The sequence below is a fragment of the Centruroides sculpturatus genome, unplaced genomic scaffold (assembly GCF_000671375.1).
Source record: "Centruroides sculpturatus isolate CEXI.00-Female unplaced genomic scaffold, Cexi_2.0 scaffold664, whole genome shotgun sequence".
Taxonomy (NCBI): Eukaryota; Metazoa; Arthropoda; class Arachnida; order Scorpiones; family Buthidae; genus Centruroides; species Centruroides sculpturatus.
The window spans coordinates 143,495-150,721 of NW_019384885.1; positions in this window are offsets into that span (position 1 = coordinate 143,495).

Below are 7,227 nucleotides of genomic sequence, written 5' to 3' on the forward strand. Positions count from 1 at the left end.
GCCGTAACGTTATGCAAATCTGTGATTCCCAAGCCATAGTCTTATGCAAATCATGCCGTGTGGCGTAATTGTCTGCTGACCAATCAGTGGCTGTACTTTCAAAAAGCCAACGGCCACTTTCAACCATCTGTCGATGACCGTTACGACTAAAAAAAACTTCGCTAGGTCTTACTTTCAGGGGGAGGTCTTATATTTCGCAATTGAGCAAAATCTGTGCTAGGTCTTATTTTCTGCGGATGTCTTATTTTCGGGGAAACACGGTAGTTTCTAACAAAAACAATTCGCCGTCGCGGCTTCTGTGTCGAACGGAACACTGGTGTCATCTTGACGTGGCATCGAAGATGTGCCGACCTTCCGGTCACACAAACCTCGTATATCTCTACCATCTGATTATTTGAGATAATTATTTAACTTAATTTATTAGAGACAAGAAGCTTACAATTATAAGTTATTTATGTTTCTATTCTATTTATTTCTTTGTTACTTCGAAAATCGACTGCTGCATTTATTAACTTATCACTCGAATTTCTAAACCTTAAAAATAAAAATGTTTAAATAGAATATAATAATGTTTAAAACTTCCAATATGTTTTGTTTTCCCGGACCGGCAGAAATTGCTTTGTATAGTGTAAGGACCCAAACGGAGTCCGAAGGGAGGCAATTAACGACTTTTTGAATGAGTCAAGTTTCATAGCGCGAAAGAGAGAACTTAAAGATCGGATTTAAACAATGAACTTTTTGTCTTGTTAAAAGATTTTAGAGCCTGTACACACTAGGCGTTTTTCAACGCGCGTTTAACGCCGAGCTAACGCGCATTAGCTCGGCGTTCGACGAGCGTTAGTTCGGTGTTAGCACTGGCTCAGTTTGGAAATGGACGTGAAAGTAATTGAGTGTGTGTGCCTCCTCCCTCGTTGCTATAAGGCAGCACATATATCTCAAAGCGCCCGTAAAGTGCCCGCAAAACGCGCGTTTTAACAAAAATCTATAAACGCGCGCTTAACGCGCACTTGGCCAAAAGCGCGCGTTTGAGTGTGTACGGCTACATAGAACTCTTGGTTCTTTAAAACGCGCGTTGAAAAACGCCTAGTGTGTACAGGCTCTTAAACAATAGATAGAGTAAAGTCGAGGAAAACGAGGTTGGAGAGGAGTCGTGTTCCGACGCAACGTTGACCTCTCCCGTACCCTTCGTTGGGTTTCGAATTGCCACCATGTGACGAGGAGAAACCAATGGAGAGGCGACTGCGGTGGAAAAATCGATAAAACCGCGTTTTTGGGAACTTTACGAGGTCTTGGGTTTTGGTGCGTAGTGTTCCCCTGCTGGGATTTGGTGCTCACGACAGAGATACAACGTAGGCTCTTTCGACGCCCGAAGAACTGGTTTCGCTAACCCGTCTCGTCCAGAATCGTCGAGGATCGACTCGTCGACCGAGGACATCTCTACAAGTGCTGGTGCATGCCCCGGGGCCATCGTTCTCTGCGTCCAGCGTGCCGAAAATACCCAAGGACCGATCGAACAGTCGAACTTTTCCGTTTTTATTGGAACTGTTATAGTAACCCATCGTTGGATAGACTTTCACCTGACATATTGAATTATTGTAAGAACAATTTATGTATTTTATTAAACGGTTTTATATGATAAACCTGTCTCGGAGAGTCATTCTGCGCCCACACGACTGTATTGACCGCTCGGCTGTCGAAAACTCCTAACCCCAATCGGCTAACCTCGCAATAGTATCTAAATTGTTTTTGTTTAGTATGTAATTATTGTTCTTATAAATATTCTGGTGAATATTTCATGCACTTATTCTATATTATACCGGTTTGTATTTTGCTTAATCTGTTACTAAAAGAATTTACAATTATAAAACATATTATCCTTTGTCAATAAACATTAATTAATAAAGCGTTAGAACGACTGTATCTTAAAACGGGTTCTCAAGATAGTGTGATCATTAAATTTACAGTCTAACTGGGGACATATTTCAGAATCACTGAAATAGAGTCTAACGAGTAAAACTGACTGAACTTTGGTGACTTTTTAAAATTTATTGTTGAAGCAATTATATCATATATGCATGGAATCTAAAATAAGATATGGAATATCGGTTTGGGGAACCGCATCCTTATATGTAATTAACAAACTCCAGATAGTACAAAATCGTATCATTCGTTCAATTCATAATCTACATTTCAGGAAATCTGTCGGAACTTTACCGTACTGACAAAATTGATAGAACACGCAAAATTTACATAAAACAAGTCCTGCTAAAGAGCTATAAATTTATAAAGGGTAATAAAGAAAACAGTTGTCTCGGGAACAAGATAAGTGAACATCGAAATGTAACGACATGGGAAACTCGTAGAACTTATGGATATAATCTTCCAATTGTCAAACTTACGGTGGGAAAATCTGCACCGATTTTTCAGATGATTTCCTATTGGAATAGATTAAGTAATGACTTAAGAGAGGTATCAAGCTATAAAATACAAAAAAAAAAAAAAAAAAAAATGTAATGATAGTGATTATTATTAACCAATCTACAAGAATCAAAATTAATGTGAAGTATCAGCTCGTGTTTTGGTTATTGTTAACTAATCCCTCTTATTGGCGGCCGAGCGGTCAAGGTGGCAGCCTACCGCTCTGGGGGACCCGGGCTCAAATCCGAACGGGTCGAAAAATCTCCAGGAATTTTTTGGGGGTGGTCCGTTCGGATATGTCGGGCCCCGTCCCTCACCACCCGGCAGCCTCATTGTGGGCCTGTCTGAACCGAACCCAGAATGGGCTTACAATAAAAGAGGCCCTCTTAGTGCCCACAGGGCGGAAAGAATTATATAAAAAAATCCCTCTTATTGTTTTATTTTTTCGGTTTTGTTTGTAGATACATTATTATTATTTTTTATTTAATAGTTCACAAATCACAATCCTGTATACTGTTTAAACAGTATATATACAAACGTACACGTATACATACATTTAATGGGAATCATCATTTTCCCTAATGGGGATCAGTCTTTTCCAGCACCGCTTTCGCATAACGGGGCTTAGATACAATATTCTTTACAATGACTTATACTTTAAATACAATTATATAAAACATAAAAAAAACCACCGAGCAACTCGCTCAGGAAAATTAATTACAATTTAACCCGAGCTACTTTGTTCTGTATGATCTTCCTAAAAAAGGTAACAAGCTGTCTGTACTGTACTGTACTTCTTTTCGTTTCTGATTAAGAACAGTATTACACGAATGAATAGACATACAGTACTGTACATATAATGCAGTAGCGTACCGTGGGTGTCAGCCGCCCGGGGCGGAGGAAAATTTCGCCCCCCACCTTATTTAGGTATTTCAATTTAAAAGACTAAAATTCAGTTTTGTTACAGAACAAGCAATGAAAAATTCCGTGCCAGTGCAGCGGCCTGTTTAAAATAGCTCTATTGGATATTAGTGGTGTATACGAACGCGAATGAATCCTACAAGCAAAAAAAGAAAAAGTCAACAGGTTACGCAGGATTTCCTCGGATGAAATTACTAGTTCACCCGGACGGCGAGCCGATTCCCGGACTGTCCGGACGCTAAGACTATCGTAGACGCGACGCAAATATAGATTAGGATGGTTCAAATTTTTATAAGATATTATTATTATTTATTGTGAAATTTTGCCGCCCCCTAAAAAGTGCCGCCCGGGGCGGGCCGCCCCTGCCGCCCCCCACTACGGTACGCCACTGATATAATGGCAGAGAGAAAGTAATAAAAAATGTGAGGTGAACAGATGAAAAGGGGACAGATACAAAAACCAAACTATCTTAAATTAAAACAAAGTAATAAATACAACATGTACTGTACAAAAGAAGTTAAAAATAATGTAACTTAAATTATAGATAACAGAAAATGATAGATACCGGTACACAGAGATATGATGAAGCAAATAACAAGAAGTAATACATCGTATATACCAACAAGAGCAGTGAGCAACTGCTGACAATGCAACAATAACACAGAGACATACCGTAATCAACTGACTTGTGAGTGTATGGCTGAACGTATATGATACTTATGAATCAAGATTTTAAATATTTTGTAGGTGTCACGATCGTTAAAGAGAATATGAAGATCACATGGCCAGTTGATACCCCTCTGGCCAAGAGTAAGGGTAAGCTCATGCCTAACATCCTCAGTTATTGGACACTTATATATGTAGTGCTCAAGTCCATCCTGGCAATTACAGATGTCACAGATTCCTTTGCTGATTTGCCGAATCTTTGCAGGTAAGAGCTAAATCTCCCATGCCTAATGAAGAATTGGATGGTTTCACAGTCCGAAATCAATGGTAGGAAAGGTGATCACTAATTGATGAAAAAAGGCTATTATGGTTATCCCATCTCTTTTGTCAGAGTTTCATATTGTGGTTCCATAGTTGGCGACTAAGAAGAGAGGTCGGGAACACCGAATGCCCGAGAGGATCAGTGGTACTGGCAGTAACCGCAGTCCTGGAAAAAGCCTGGAAAAACCGCTCATTATCGAGTATGCCCCGAAGACCCAGTCGAGGTATGCGAATTCTGTGCAGGGCATATAGTTAAGAATCTCCCTAGTCAGAGGATGAAGGTTATTGGGATTCCCGAGTGCGTTGATCGCAGAAGCATCGTCAGAGCAACTGTACATCGAGAAAAATTTGCCTTACACCATTGTATAGCCATATAAATAGCAATAAGTTCCGCCGAAATACAAAACAATCGGAACCGTTGAGAGCTCGTATGATGCTCGAAAGTAGAACGGGCCATTTTTGCCGTAGGTTTTTTGAACGAACAAAATACGTAGAATGCTTCGCCAGAAAGTGGCCGTGTGGATAAAACCACCGAACGCCGGTAATCGGCGACGGGTTTGTGTCTGGCCATAGGGGTGGCCAGATGGAGTTTACCGAGTTTTCTTCAGGTTTTTAGCACCTAACTATCGACCAATTTACGCGAAAAGTCCATTTAGGCACGTCGCTCTGGAGTCGCGTTGCCTCGTCCCGTCAAAACGAGCCGACTAAATTTCCCATCGTATCCTACTTAAAAATAATTTCATGTAGGATACGATGGGAAATTTCGTAGACGGACGGTATTCGGCGCCGATCGATCACTTATAGATCTTCCTCCATCGTTTCCCCACGTCTCGTCCGCCACCGATAAAATCAGGGCCGGCCTTCTCTATGAAGGGGCCCGGGTACAAGAAACTATTTGGGCCCTACATTTTTTGTAAAATAAAAAAAATTACAAACACGAACATATATTAATGCATGTTTATTTAAAGCGTGATTTTGTTCTCGCTAATACACGAATTACTTCAGGAAAATTATAATTTTTGAAATTTCTTTTTCGATGCTTAATATAGCAAATGCATTAAGCCTTCTGCACACATGCTGGATCGAAGATAATTCTTTATTAATTTTAATTTGCCGAAAGAGCGCTCAGCACTTGCTATAGTAACTGGCAACGCAAAGAAAAGTTTTAATACATTTAGAAATAACTCATTATAATTATTATTTAGTATGTGTTGTGCGTTATTTACATCCCTTTCATTCAAAATCAAATCCCGTAGCAAACCAATTTCCTGGATTAGGTTTTCATCTATATCTTTGTTATAATGGAACATTTTTCTAATTCATGTTTTTCTAAGGTTTTCATATCAGTGATTAATTTGAAATCAGAAATAATATTTGGTATACTTTTAAATCTATCTTCTATTTGTACAAGAACAGTATCAATTAGAGTGTTAAAAAAATAACATGTAAAATTCCTCTACCGGGTTTTCTAAAGCTTCACCTGCTATTTCGGAATACTGTATAACCTTTTCCTTTTTCAGGAAAATGTTCTGAAATATTCAAATTACGTGCTAGCACTTTTACTTCGTCTAAAAATGTGTTAAATTTTGGATTTCAGTTTTAATTTTATTGACTAAATTAAAAGCCGACTCAAGAATAATTGTTTTTGCTTGAAATAATATTGATAGCGTTGATTTTACACAACATTGCAAACCATAAAATAAATGGCATTTCTTGTATTGAATCCAATAGACTTTTAGCGTCGGATACCGCTGTATTATCGTTACTTACATAAATAAATTCTTCTAGGACATTACAAGTTTGTTCAAACTGTGTATATGTTACTGTGAATGACCGATATCTGGCGAATGTCAACATTCACACAGTCGTTTCGTGTATGTACGAAATATTTGCTAAATAATCATTTCTCACTTACACCGGCAAATGTCGACATTCGGCACGCACTGATGGTGAATGCTCAATAAAAATATTTTTATTACGTTAATATGTCAAAATAGGAGAAAGCTTAAGTAACGGCACATGTAAATAAACTGTTGAACCTAAAACGAACAGTACGTTCTAAATCATTAAAGAATATAATACAATAATAAACTTACACATAAATTGTGTGATTGACGTCGTACAATCTTATTTATTGCAATAACTTAAACTCTTATGGCACTTTGAGTCCCTCGCTTTTACAACTGCATTTATTCGTGGAACACTTCTTTTTGCAATGACAGCGTGTACAGTAGACCTCTATAACCACTGTAGGGGTCACTTAGATTTTACAAATACGTGTGTCGGGCTGTGAACGGCTCACGTATTTGTAAAATCTAAGTGACTCGTACAACATGGAATTCATATAACACGGAAATATCTACAGTGTTATAGGAGAGTCTACTGTATAGCCTTACCCTCTACTTTCGATTTAGCTGTAGCTGCTTTACTCAACGATATTTCTTGAGAAGAAATCTCATCTATGAAAAGTAACTTTTCTTTACAAATTACAACCTGATTACGTAATTACGTGATTACGAATTGATCTGTTAATAGTGTCTTTTATTCGGATATAGCCGACGCCTTACCGACGAACCCTCTCATCCTCCGCCACTCGACCTGACTAACCGATCCCCACATCACGGGATCAAAAGAACAAAAACTCCATCCAGTGACAAAGTGGGCGATTTCCACCAAACCGTTGCCAGGAAAAGAGGTACGACCTTGTCCTACCTCCGACTATCCACAAAGGATTTGGCCACAGACTGCCGCCTCTCTGTCGACATCGGCTTTTCGGGTGTCGTTTCGACCTCCACCAAAGCTTATCTGTGCTCGTCGACATACACCGGCGATTGTTCGAATGTTTAATAATATAACCAAATATTCGGTCTTTCACCGACGTATTTTGTATGTGTCGACATT